Source organism: Loxodonta africana, unplaced genomic scaffold, assembly GCF_030014295.1.
Source record: "Loxodonta africana isolate mLoxAfr1 unplaced genomic scaffold, mLoxAfr1.hap2 scaffold_777, whole genome shotgun sequence".
Lineage (NCBI taxonomy): Eukaryota > Metazoa > Chordata > Mammalia > Proboscidea > Elephantidae > Loxodonta > Loxodonta africana.
Window position 1 is genome coordinate 27,195 of NW_026975514.1, and position 13,108 is coordinate 40,302.

General features: G+C 43.7%; 1 long non-coding RNA gene across 8 annotated transcripts in view; it reads left to right on the plus strand.

The window, feature by feature from the left end:
* The window catches only part of LOC135230109 (uncharacterized), a 30,849-nt gene extending 22,717 nt beyond the window's left edge, over positions 1 to 8,132 (plus strand). For 6 of the 8 annotated variants that reach the window (XR_010320767.1, XR_010320766.1, XR_010320761.1 and 3 more), the window contains exons 2-3: positions 1 to 5,876; positions 6,863 to 8,132. The exon at positions 1 to 5,876 is cut by the window's left edge. This is a non-coding gene — a long non-coding RNA (uncharacterized LOC135230109). The remainder of the gene's footprint in view (positions 5,877 to 6,862) is intronic. The other 2 variants (XR_010320760.1, XR_010320765.1) reach the window with 2 other exon arrangements.
* Positions 8,133 to 13,108: the final 4,976 nt, after the last annotated feature.

Genomic DNA, 13,108 nt, shown 5'->3' on the forward strand with positions numbered 1-13,108 from the left:
TAGGGTTGGGGATACGGTTAAGGATTAGGGTGAGGGTTAGGGTTAGGTTTACAGTTAAGGCGAGGGTTTAGGGTAATTGTTATGGTTAGGGTTAGAGTTAGAGTTAGGCTTAGGGTTAGGGTGAAGTTTCAGTTAATAGTCAGGGTTAGGCTTAAGGTTAGAGTAGGGTTAAGGTTAGTGTTCGGGTTAGGTATAGCGTTAGGGTTTGGGTAGGGGTAAGGTTAGGGTTAAGGCTAGGTTTACGGTAAAGGGTAGGGCTAGCTTAGGGTTAGATTTAGAGTTGGAGTTAGTGCTAGGGTTTAGGATGATGGTTATGGTCAGGTTTAGAGTTGTTGTTAGGGTTAGGGTAGAGTTAAGGTTAGGGTTAATTTAGGGTTAGAGAAAGGGTTAGGTTTAGGTCTGGGTTAGGTGTAGGATGCGGGGTAGGGTTAGGGTTAGGGTTTCATGGGAGGGTTAGTGTTAAGTTTCCATTAAGCTGATGTTTTAGGGTGTTACTGTTAGGGCTAGGGTTAGCATTAGGTTTAGGGTCAGGGCTAGAGTTAGGGGATAGTTAAGGCTTAGCTTTACTTTCAGGGTTAGGGTTAGCCTTAGGTTTAGGGTGAAGTTTAGGTTAAGGATGAGGGTTAGGGTTAGGGTTAGGCATTTGGGTTAAGGTTAGAGTTAGGTTTAGGATTAGGCTTAGGGTTAGGGTTAGGTGTTTGGGTTAATGTTAGGGTCAGGTTTAGGGTTCGGCTTAGGGTTAGGGCTACAGCTGGGGTAAAGTTTAATTGAAGGGTGAGGGTTGAGCTTAGGGTTAGCGTTAGGGGTTAGGGTTAGAGCTTAGGTTAGGATTAAGTGTAGGCTTAAGGTTAGGTTTAGATTTAGGGTTAGGGTTAGTGTTAGGGTTAAGTCATGTTTAGGTTTAGGGCTAGGTGAAGGTTATAGATAGGGTTAGGTTAAGGGTTGAGGTTAGGTTTAGATGGTAAGATGAGGGTTAGTGCTAGGTTTCCATTGAAGCTGAGTGTGTAGGGTAAGTTTTAGGGTTAGGATTAGGGTCAGAGTTAGGGTTAGGGTCAGGGTTAGTTTTGAGTTTAGAGTTAGGGTTACGTTTATGGTACGGTCAGGGTTAGGGGAGATTTAGTGTTACGTTTAGTTTTAGGGCTAGGGTTACAGAGAAGTTTATTTGAAGCGAGAGGGTTGGGGTTAGGGGTTTGGGTTCAGGTCAGAGTCAGGGTTAGGGTTAGGTTTAGGGTTAGGGTTACGTGTAGTGTTAGTGTTAGTTTTGCTTAGGGTTCGGGTTTGAATGAAGTGAGGGTACGCTTAGCGTTATGCTTTAGGGTGAAATTCTGGTTAAGGGTGAGGGTTCGGCTCAGGGTTAGGGTTAGAGTTAGGGTCAGTGGTTAGGGTTAGGTTTAGGGTTAAGGTTAGTTTTAGGCTAAGGATTAGGATTAGAGTTAGGGTTAAGGGTTACTGTTTCAGTTAGGTTTAGGTTAAGGTTATAATTAGGGTTAAGTTTAGGGTTAGGGTAAGAGTTAGAGTTACATTTACAGTTAAGGTGAGGGTTCTGGGTAAGTGTTACCGTTCAGGTTAGGGTTAGGGCTAGGGTTAGGGTTAGAGTTAAGGTTAAGGGTTAGGATTAGGTTTAAGTTTATGGTAGGCTTAAAGATAGGGTTGAGGTTAGGTTAGGGTTAGGGTCAGGGTTAGAATTAGAATTAGGTTTAGGGCGAGGATTAGGGTCAGAGTTATTGTAAGGGTTAGGTTTCGGGTTACAGGTGGGCCAAGGTTAAGGTGAGGGTTAGGTTTATGGGGAGGGTTAGGGTTAAAGTCAGGGTGAGTTTTAGGTTAGGGATAGGGTGAAGTTTAAGATAGGGTGAGGGTTAGGGTTATGGCTAAGGTTTGGGCTTGTTTTCAGGTTAGTGTTAAGGTTATGTTCAGGGTTAGGGTTACGTTCAGGGGTTGTGTTCAGTTTTAGGGTTAGGGTTAGATTTAAGGTTAGGGTTAAGTTTAGTGTTACGTTTAGGGTTAGGGTCATGGTTGTGTTAGGCTTTGTGGTTGGGGTGAGGGTTAGTTTTAGGGTTAGGGTTGGTTAGGGTTAGGATTACCGTTATGATAAGGCGTTAGGGGTTAGAGGTGTAGTTTAGGGTTAGGGTTTGGGTGAGGGTTCCGGTTAGGCCTTGCGGTTCTGGTCATGGTTAGGTTTGGTTTAGGCTTAGGGTTAGGTGCATGATTCGGTTTCGGGTTAGTGTTAGAGTTAGGGTGAGAGTTAGTGTTAAGGTTTTTGCTAGGCTTTGGTGTTAGGGTTAGGGTTTGTGTTAGGGTTAGGTTTATCATTAGGGCTCAGGGGTTTCAGGTTAATGTTAGGGTTAGGGTTAGGGATAGCATTAGGGTTAGGGTTGTGGGATACGGTTAGGATTTAGGGTGCGGGTTACGGTTAGTTTTCCAGTTAAGGTGAGGGTTTAGGGTAATTGTTACGATTAGGGTTATAGTCAGAGTTAGGGTTTGGTTTAGGATTAGGGTTAGGTGTAGGGTAAGAATTAGGTTTAGGTCCATGTTGAGGGTTAGACTTAGTGTTCTATTTAGGGTCAGGGTTAGGGGTAGGGTTAGGATTAGGTCTAGGGTTAGGATTAGGATTATTTTAGGGTTAGGTTCAGGGCTATTGTAAGTGTTCGGTTTAGGGTTACAGATGGACTAGCGTTATTCTTAGAGTTAGGTTTAAGGTTAGGGTTTGGGTTAGGTCTAGGTTTAGGGTTAAGGTTATGGTTAGTGTTTGGATGAAGTTCAGGATAGGGTGAGGGTTATTTTTATGGTGAGGGCTAGGGTTTGGGTTTGTGTGCAGGTTAGTGTTAAGGATAGGTTTAGGGTTCGGTGAGGGTTAGGCGTTATGTCTAGGGTCAGCGTTAGGTTAGGTTTAGGGTTAGTGTGAAGTTTAGGTTAAGGGTGAGGGTTATGGTAAGGGTTAGGATTATAGACGGTGTTAGACGTTAGGTTTAGGGTGTTAGGGTTAGGTTTATGGTTAGGGTAGATTTAAGTTTAGGTTTAATATTAGGGTTAGGGTTAGATTTGGGTTACTGTTCGTATTAGGGTTAGGGTTAGGGATAAGTTTGGGGATAGCGTCAGGTTTAGGGTTGGGGATACGGTTAAGGATTAGGGTGAGGGTTAGGGTTAGGTTTACAGTTAAGGCGAGGGTTTAGGGTAATTGTTATGGTTAGGGTTAGAGTTAGAGTTAGGCTTAGGGTTAGGGTGAAGTTTCAGTTAATAGTCAGGGTTAGGCTTAAGGTTAGAGTAGGGTTAAGGTTAGTGTTCGGGTTAGGTATAGCGTTAGGGTTTGGGTAGGGGTAAGGTTAGGGTTAAGGCTAGGTTTACGGTAAAGGGTAGGGCTAGCTTAGGGTTAGATTTAGAGTTGGAGTTAGTGCTAGGGTTTAGGATGATGGTTATGGTCAGGTTTAGAGTTGTTGTTAGGGTTAGGGTAGAGTTAAGGTTAGGGTTAATTTAGGGTTAGAGAAAGGGTTAGGTTTAGGTCTGGGTTAGGTGTAGGATGCGGGGTAGGGTTAGGGTTAGGGGTTCATGGGAGGGTTAGTGTTAAGTTTCCATTAAGCTGATGTTTTAGGGTGTTACTGTTAGGGCTAGGGTTAGCATTAGGTTTAGGGTCAGGGCTAGAGTTAGGGGATAGTTAAGGCTTAGCTTTACTTTCAGGGTTAGGGTTAGCCTTAGGTTTAGGGTGAAGTTTAGGTTAAGGATGAGGGTTAGGGTTAGGGTTAGGCATTTGGGTTAAGGTTAGAGTTAGGTTTAGGGTTCGGCTTAGGGTTAGGGCTACAGCTGGGGTAAAGTTTAATTGAAGGGTGAGGGTTGAGCTTAGGGTTAGCGTTAGGGGTTAGGGTTAGAGCTTAGGTTAGGATTAAGTGTAGGCTTAAGGTTAGGTTTAGATTTAGGGTTAGGGTTAGTGTTAGGGTTAAGTCATGTTTAGGTTTAGGGCTAGGTGAAGGTTATAGATAGGGTTAGGTTAAGGGTTGAGGTTAGGTTTAGATGGTAAGATGAGGGTTAGTGCTAGGTTTCCATTGAAGCTGAGTGTGTAGGGTAAGTTTTAGGGTTAGGATTAGGGTTAGAGTTAGGGTTAGGGTCAGGGTTAGTTTTGAGTTTAGAGTTAGGGTTACGTTTATGGTACGGTCAGGGTTAGGGGAGATTTAGTGTTACGTTTAGTTTTAGGGCTAGGGTTACAGAGAAGTTTATGTGAAGCGAGAGGGTTGGGGTTAGGGGTTTGGCTTCAGGTCAGAGTCAGGGTTAGGGTTAGGTTTAGGGTTAGGGTTACGTGTAGTGTTAGTGTTAGTTTTGCTTAGGGTTCGGGTTTGAATGAAGTTAGGGTACGCTTAGCGTTATGCTTTAGGGTGAAATTCTGGTTAAGGGTGAGGGTTCGGCTCAGGGTTAGGGTTAGAGTTAGGGTCAGTGGTTAGGGTTAGGTTTAGGGTTAAGGTTAGTTTTAGGCTAAGGATTAGGATTAGAGTTAGGGTTAAGGGTTACTGTTTCAGTTAGGTTTAGGTTAAGGTTATAATTAGGGTTAAGTTTAGGGTTAGGGTAAGAGTTAGAGTTACATTTACAGTTAAGGTGAGGGTTCTGGGTAAGTGTTACCGTTCAGGTTAGGGTTAGGGCTAGGGTTAGGGTTAGAGTTAAGGTTAAGGGTTAGGATTAGGTTTAAGTTTATGGTAGGCTTAAAGATAGGGTTGAGGTTAGGTTAGGGTTAGGGTCAGGGTTAGAATTAGAATTAGGTTTAGGGCGAGGATTAGGGTCAGAGTTATTGTAAGGGTTAGGTTTCGGGTTACAGGTGGGCCAAGGTTAAGGTGAGGGTTAGGTTTATGGGGAGGGTTAGGGTTAAAGTCAGGGTGAGTTTTAGGTTAGGGATAGGGTGAAGTTTAAGATAGGGTGAGGGTTAGGGTTATGGCTAAGGTTTGGGCTTGTTTTCAGGTTAGTGTTAAGGTTATGTTCAGGGTTAGGGTTACGTTCAGGGGTTGTGTTCAGTTTTAGGGTTAGGGTTAGATTTAAGGTTAGGGTTAAGTTTAGTGTTACGTTTAGGGTTAGGGTCATGGTTGTGTTAGGCTTTGTGGTTGGGGTGAGGGTTAGTTTTAGGGTTAGGGTTGGTTAGGGTTAGGATTACCGTTATGATAAGGCGTTAGGGGTTAGAGGTGTAGTTTAGGGTTAGGGTTTGGGTGAGGGTTCCGGTTAGGCCTTGCGGTTCTGGTCATGGTTAGGTTTGGTTTAGGCTTAGGGTTAGGTGCATGATTCGGTTTCGGGTTAGTGTTAGAGTTAGGGTGAGAGTTAGTGTTAAGGTTTTTGCTAGGCTTTGGTGTTAGGGTTAGGGTTTGTGTTAGGGTTAGGTTTATCATTAGGGCTCAGGGGTTTCAGGTTAATGTTAGGGTTAGGGTTAGGGATAGCATTAGGGTTAGGGTTGTGGGATACGGTTAGGATTTAGGGTGCGGGTTACGGTTAGTTTTCCAGTTAAGGTGAGGGTTTAGGGTAATTGTTACGATTAGGGTTATAGTCAGAGTTAGGGTTTGGTTTAGGATTAGGGTTAGGTGTAGGGTAAGAATTAGGTTTAGGTCCATGTTGAGGGTTAGACTTAGTGTTCTATTTAGGGTCAGGGTTAGGGGTAGGGTTAGGATTAGGTCTAGGGTTAGGATTAGGATTATTTTAGGGTTAGGTTCAGGGCTATTGTAAGTGTTCGGTTTAGGGTTACAGATGGACTAGCGTTATTCTTAGAGTTAGGTTTAAGGTTAGGGTTTGGGTTAGGTCTAGGTTTAGGGTTAAGGTTATGGTTAGTGTTTGGATGAAGTTCAGGATAGGGTGAGGGTTATTTTTATGGTGAGGGCTAGGGTTTGGGTTTGTGTGCAGGTTAGTGTTAAGGATAGGTTTAGGGTTCGGTGAGGGTTAGGCGTTATGTCTAGGGTCAGCGTTAGGTTAGGTTTAGGGTTAGTGTGAAGTTTAGGTTAAGGGTGAGGGTTATGGTAAGGGTTAGGATTATAGACGGTGTTAGACGTTAGGTTTAGGGTGTTAGGGTTAGGTTTATGGTTAGGGTAGATTTAAGTTTAGGTTTAATATTAGGGTTAGGGTTAGATTTGGGTTACTGTTCGTATTAGGGTTAGGGTTAGGGATAAGTTTGGGGATAGCGTCAGGTTTAGGGTTGGGGATACGGTTAAGGATTAGGGTGAGGGTTAGGGTTAGGTTTACAGTTAAGGCGAGGGTTTAGGGTAATTGTTATGGTTAGGGTTAGAGTTAGAGTTAGGCTTAGGGTTAGGGTGAAGTTTCAGTTAATAGTCAGGGTTAGGCTTAAGGTTAGAGTAGGGTTAAGCATAGAGAGATAGTATTGTATAGCGTTAGGGTTTGGGTAGGGGTAAGGTTAGGGTTAAGGCTAGGTTTACGGTAAAGGGTAGGGCTAGCTTAGGGTTAGATTTAGAGTTGGAGTTAGTGCTAGGGTTTAGGATGATGGTTATGGTCAGGTTTAGAGTTGTTGTTAGGGTTAGGGTAGAGTTAAGGTTAGGGTTAATTTAGGGTTAGAGAAAGGGTTAGGTTTAGGTCTGGGTTAGGTGTAGGATGCGGGGTAGGGTCAGGGTTAGGGGTTCATGGGAGGGTTAGTGTTAAGTTTACATTAAGCTGATGTTTTAGGGTGTTACTGTTAGGGCTAGGGTTAGCATTAGGTTTAGGGTCAGGGCTAGAGTTAGGGGATAGTTAAGGCTTAGCTTTACTTTCAGGGTTAGGGTTAGCCTTAGGTTTAGGGTGAAGTTTAGGTTAAGGATGAGGGTTAGGGTTAGGGTTAGGCATTTGGGTTAAGGTTAGGGTTAGGTTTAGGATTAGGCTTAGGGTTAGGGTTAGGTGTTTGGGTTAATGTTAGGGTCAGGTTTAGGGTTCGGCTTAGGGTTAGGGCTACAGCTGGGGTAAAGTTTAATTGAAGGGTGAGGGTTGAGCTTAGGGTTAGCGTTAGGGGTTAGGGTTAGAGCTTAGGTTAGGATTAAGTGTAGGGTTAAGGTTATGTTTAGATTTAGGGTTAGGGTTAGTGTTAGGGTTAAGTCATGTTTAGGTTTAGGGCTAGGTGAAGGTTATAGATAGGGTTAGGTTAAGGGTTGAGGTTAGGTTTAGATGGTAAGATGAGGGTTAGTGCTAGGTTTCCATTGAAGCTGAGTGTGTAGGGTAAGTTTTAGGGTTAGGATTAGGGTTAGAGTTAGGGTTAGGGTCAGGGTTAGTTTTGAGTTTAGAGTTAGGGTTACGTTTATGGTACGGTCAGGGTTAGGGGAGATTTAGTGTTACGTTTAGTTTTAGGGCTAGGGTTACAGAGAAGTTTATGTGAAGCGAGAGGGTTGGGGTTAGGGGTTTGGGTTCAGGTCAGAGTCAGGGTTAGGGTTAGGTTTAGGGTTAGGGTTACGTGTAGTGTTAGTGTTAGTTTTGCTTAGGGTTCGGGTTTGAATGAAGTGAGGGTACGCTTAGCGTTATGCTTTAGGGTGAAATTCTGGTTAAGGGTGAGGGTTCGGCTCAGGGTTAGGGTTAGAGTTAGGGTCAGTGGTTAGGGTTAGGTTTAGGGTTAAGGTTAGTTTTAGGCTAAGGATTAGGATTAGAGTTAGGGTTAAGGGTTACTGTTTCAGTTAGGTTTAGGTTAAGGTTATAATTAGGGTTAAGTTTAGGGTTAGGGTAAGAGTTAGAGTTACATTTACAGTTAAGGTGAGGGTTCTGGGTAAGTGTTACCGTTAAGGTTAGGGTTAGGGCTAGGGTTAGGGTTAGAGTTAAGGTTAAGGGTTAGGGTTAGGTTTAAGTTTATGGTAGGCTTAAAGATAGGGTTGAGGTTAGGTTAGGGTTAGGGTCAGGGTTAGAATTAGAATTAGGTTTAGGGCGAGGATTAGGGTCAGAGTTATTGTAAGGGTTAGGTTTCGGGTTACAGGTGGGCCAAGGTTAAGGTGAGGGTTAGGTTTATGGGGAGGGTTAGGGTTAAAGTCAGGGTGAGTTTTAGGTTAGGGATAGGGTGAAGTTTAAGATAGGGTGAGGGTTAGGGTTATGGCTAAGGTTTGGGCTTGTTTTCAGGTTAGTGTTAAGGTTATGTTCAGGGTTAGGGTTACGTTCAGGGGTTGTGTTCAGTTTTAGGGTTAGGGTTAGATTTAAGGTTAGGGTTAAGTTTAGTGTTACGTTTAGGCTTAGGGTCATGGTTGTGTTAGGCTTTGTGGTTGGGGTGAGGGTTAGTTTTAGGGTTAGGGTTGGTTAGGGTTAGGATTACCGTTATGATAAGGCGTTAGGGGTTAGAGGTGTAGTTTAGGGTTAGGGTTTGGGTGAGGGTTCCGGTTAGGCCTTGCGGTTCTGGTCATGGTTAGGTTTGGTTTAGGCTTAGGGTTAGGTGCATGATTCGGTTTCGGGTTAGTGTTAGAGTTAGGGTGAGAGTTAGTGTTAAGGTTTTTGCTAGGCTTTGGTGTTAGGGTTAGGGTTTGTGTTAGGGTTAGGTTTATCATTAGGGCTCAGGGGTTTCAGGTTAATGTTAGGGTTAGGGTTAGGGATAGCATTAGGGTTAGGGTTGTGGGATACGGTTAGGATTTAGGGTGCGGGTTACGGTTAGTTTTCCAGTTAAGGTGAGGGTTTAGGGTAATTGTTACGATTAGGGTTATAGTCAGAGTTAGGGTTTGGTTTAGGATTAGGGTTAGGTGTAGGGTAAGAATTAGGTTTAGGTCCATGTTGAGGGTTAGACTTAGTGTTCTATTTAGGGTCAGGGTTAGGGGTAGGGTTAGGATTAGGTCTAGGGTTAGGATTAGGATTATTTTAGGGTTAGGTTCAGGGCTATTGTAAGTGTTCGGTTTAGGGTTACAGATGGACTAGCGTTATTCTTAGAGTTAGGTTTAAGGTTAGGGTTTGGGTTAGGTCTAGGTTTAGGGTTAAGGTTATGGTTAGTGTTTGGATGAAGTTCAGGATAGGGTGAGGGTTATTTTTATGGTGAGGGCTAGGGTTTGGGTTTGTGTGCAGGTTAGTGTTAAGGATAGGTTTAGGGTTCGGTGAGGGTTAGGCGTTATGTCTAGGGTCAGCGTTAGGTTAGGTTTAGGGTTAGTGTGAAGTTTAGGTTAAGGGTGAGGGTTATGGTAAGGGTTAGGATTATAGACGGTGTTAGACGTTAGGTTTAGGGTGTTAGGGTTAGGTTTATGGTTAGGGTAGATTTAAGTTTAGGTTTAATATTAGGGTTAGGGTTAGATTTGGGTTACTGTTCGTATTAGGGTTAGGGTTAGGGATAAGTTTGGGGATAGCGTCAGGTTTAGGGTTGGGGATACGGTTAAGGATTAGGGTGAGGGTTAGGGTTAGGTTTACAGTTAAGGCGAGGGTTTAGGGTAATTGTTATGGTTAGGGTTAGAGTTAGAGTTAGGCTTAGGGTTAGGGTGAAGTTTCAGTTAATAGTCAGGGTTAGGCTTAAGGTTAGAGTAGGGTTAAGGTTAGTGTTCGGGTTAGGTATAGCGTTAGGGTTTGGGTAGGGGTAAGGTTAGGGTTAAGGCTAGGTTTACGGTAAAGGGTAGGGCTAGCTTAGGGTTAGATTTAGAGTTGGAGTTAGTGCTAGGGTTTAGGATGATGGTTATGGTCAGGTTTAGAGTTGTTGTTAGGGTTAGGGTAGAGTTAAGGTTAGGGTTAATTTAGGGTTAGAGAAAGGGTTAGGTTTAGGTCTGGGTTAGGTGTAGGATGCGGGGTAGGGTCAGGGTTAGGGGTTCATGGGAGGGTTAGTGTTAAGTTTACATTAAGCTGATGTTTTAGGGTGTTACTGTTAGGGCTAGGGTTAGCATTAGGTTTAGGGTCAGGGCTAGAGTTAGGGGATAGTTAAGGCTTAGCTTTACTTTCAGGGTTAGGGTTAGCCTTAGGTTTAGGGTGAAGTTTAGGTTAAGGATGAGGGTTAGGGTTAGGGTTAGGCATTTGGGTTAAGGTTAGGGTTAGGTTTAGGATTAGGCTTAGGGTTAGGGTTAGGTGTTTGGGTTAATGTTAGGGTCAGGTTTAGGGTTCGGCTTAGGGTTAGGGCTACAGCTGGGGTAAAGTTTAATTGAAGGGTGAGGGTTGAGCTTAGGGTTAGCGTTAGGGGTTAGGGTTAGAGCTTAGGTTAGGATTAAGTGTAGGGTTAAGGTTATGTTTAGATTTAGGGTTAGGGTTAGTGTTAGGGTTAAGTCATGTTTAGGTTTAGGGCTAGGTGAAGGTTATAGATAGGGTTAGGTTAAGGGTTGAGGTTAGGTTTAGATGGTAAGATGAGGGTTAGTGCTAGGTTTCCATTGAAGCTGAGTGTGTAGGGTAAGTTTTAGGGTTAGGATTAGGGTTAGAGTTAGGGTTAGGGTCAGGGTTAGTTTTGAGTTTAGAGTTAGGGTTACGTTTATGGTACGGTCAGGGTTAGGGGAGATTTAGTGTTACGTTTAGTTTTAGGGCTAGGGTTACAGAGAAGTTTATGTGAAGCGAGAGGGTTGGGGTTAGGGGTTTGGGTTCAGGTCAGAGTCAGGGTTAGGGTTAGGTTTAGGGTTAGGGTTACGTGTAGTGTTAGTGTTAGTTTTGCTTAGGGTTCGGGTTTGAATGAAGTGAGGGTACGCTTAGCGTTATGCTTTAGGGTGAAATTCTGGTTAAGGGTGAGGGTTCGGCTCAGGGTTAGGGTTAGAGTTAGGGTCAGTGGTTAGGGTTAGGTTTAGGGTTAAGGTTAGTTTTAGGCTAAGGATTAGGATTAGAGTTAGGGTTAAGGGTTACTGTTTCAGTTAGGTTTAGGTTAAGGTTATAATTAGGGTTAAGTTTAGGGTTAGGGTAAGAGTTAGAGTTACATTTACAGTTAAGGTGAGGGTTCTGGGTAAGTGTTACCGTTAAGGTTAGGGTTAGGGCTAGGGTTAGGGTTAGAGTTAAGGTTAAGGGTTAGGGTTAGGTTTAAGTTTATGGTAGGCTTAAAGATAGGGTTGAGGTTAGGTTAGGGTTAGGGTCAGGGTTAGAATTAGAATTAGGTTTAGGGCGAGGATTAGGGTCAGAGTTATTGTAAGGGTTAGGTTTCGGGTTACAGGTGGGCCAAGGTTAAGGTGAGGGTTAGGTTTATGGGGAGGGTTAGGGTTAAAGTCAGGGTGAGTTTTAGGTTAGGGATAGGGTGAAGTTTAAGATAGGGTGAGGGTTAGGGTTATGGCTAAGGTTTGGGCTTGTTTTCAGGTTAGTGTTAAGGTTATGTTCAGGGTTAGGGTTACGTTCAGGGGTTGTGTTCAGTTTTAGGGTTAGGGTTAGATTTAAGGTTAGGGTTAAGTTTAGTGTTACGTTTAGGCTTAGGGTCATGGTTGTGTTAGGCTTTGTGGTTGGGGTGAGGGTTAGTTTTAGGGTTAGGGTTGGTTAGGGTTAGGATTACCGTTATGATAAGGCGTTAGGGGTTAGAGGTGTAGTTTAGGGTTAGGGTTTGGGTGAGGGTTCCGGTTAGGCCTTGCGGTTCTGGTCATGGTTAGGTTTGGTTTAGGCTTAGGGTTAGGTGCATGATTCGGTTTCGGGTTAGTGTTAGAGTTAGGGTGAGAGTTAGTGTTAAGGTTTTTGCTAGGCTTTGGTGTTAGGGTTAGGGTTTGTGTTAGGGTTAGGTTTATCATTAGGGCTCAGGGGTTTCAGGTTAATGTTAGGGTTAGGGTTAGGGATAGCATTAGGGTTAGGGTTGTGGGATACGGTTAGGATTTAGGGTGCGGGTTACGGTTAGTTTTCCAGTTAAGGTGAGGGTTTAGGGTAATTGTTACGATTAGGGTTATAGTCAGAGTTAGGGTTTGGTTTAGGATTAGGGTTAGGTGTAGGGTAAGAATTAGGTTTAGGTCCATGTTGAGGGTTAGACTTAGTGTTCTATTTAGGGTCAGGGTTAGGGGTAGGGTTAGGATTAGGTCTAGGGTTAGGATTAGGATTATTTTAGGGTTAGGTTCAGGGCTATTGTAAGTGTTCGGTTTAGGGTTACAGATGGACTAGCGTTATTCTTAGAGTTAGGTTTAAGGTTAGGGTTTGGGTTAGGTCTAGGTTTAGGGTTAAGGTTATGGTTAGTGTTTGGATGAAGTTCAGGATAGGGTGAGGGTTATTTTTATGGTGAGGGCTAGGGTTTGGGTTTGTGTGCAGGTTAGTGTTAAGGATAGGTTTAGGGTTCGGTGAGGGTTAGGCGTTATGTCTAGGGTCAGCGTTAGGTTAGGTTTAGGGTTAGTGTGAAGTTTAGGTTAAGGGTGAGGGTTATGGTAAGGGTTAGGATTATAGACGGTGTTAGACGTTAGGTTTAGGGTGTTAGGGTTAGGTTTATGGTTAGGGTAGATTTAAGTTTAGGTTTAATATTAGGGTTAGGGTTAGATTTGGGTTACTGTTCGTATTAGGGTTAGGGTTAGGGATAAGTTTGGGGATAGCGTCAGGTTTAGGGTTGGGGATACGGTTAAGGATTAGGGTGAGGGTTAGGGTTAGGTTTACAGTTAAGGCGAGGGTTTAGGGTAATTGTTATGGTTAGGGTTAGAGTTAGAGTTAGGCTTAGGGTTAGGGTGAAGTTTCAGTTAATAGTCAGGGTTAGGCTTAAGGTTAGAGTAGGGTTAAGGTTAGTGTTCGGGTTAGGTATAGCGTTAGGGTTTGGGTAGGGGTAAGGTTAGGGTTAAGGCTAGGTTTACGGTAAAGGGTAGGGCTAGCTTAGGGTTAGATTTAGAGTTGGAGTTAGTGCTAGGGTTTAGGATGATGGTTATGGTCAGGTTCAGAGTTGTTGTTAGGGTTAGGGTAGAGTTAAGGTTAGGGTTAATTTAGGGTTAGAGAAAGGGTTAGGTTTAGGTCTGGGTTAGGTGTAGGATGCGGGGTAGGGTTAGGGTTAGGGGTTCATGGGAGGGTTAGTGTTAAGTTTCCATTAAGCTGATGTTTTAGGGTGTTACTGTTAGGGCTAGGGTTAGCATTAGGTTTAGGGTCAGGGCTAGAGTTAGGGGATAGTTAAGGCTTAGCTTTACTTTCAGGGTTAGGGTTAGCCTTAGGTTTAGGGTGAAGTTTAGGTTAAGGATGAGGGTTAGGGTTAGGGTTAGGCATTTGGGTTAAGGTTAGGGTTAGGTTTAGGATTAGGCTTAGGGTTAGGGTTAGGTGTTTGGGTTAATGTTAGGGTCAGGTTTAGGGTTCGGCTTAGGGTTAGGGCTACAGCTGGGGTAAAGTTTAA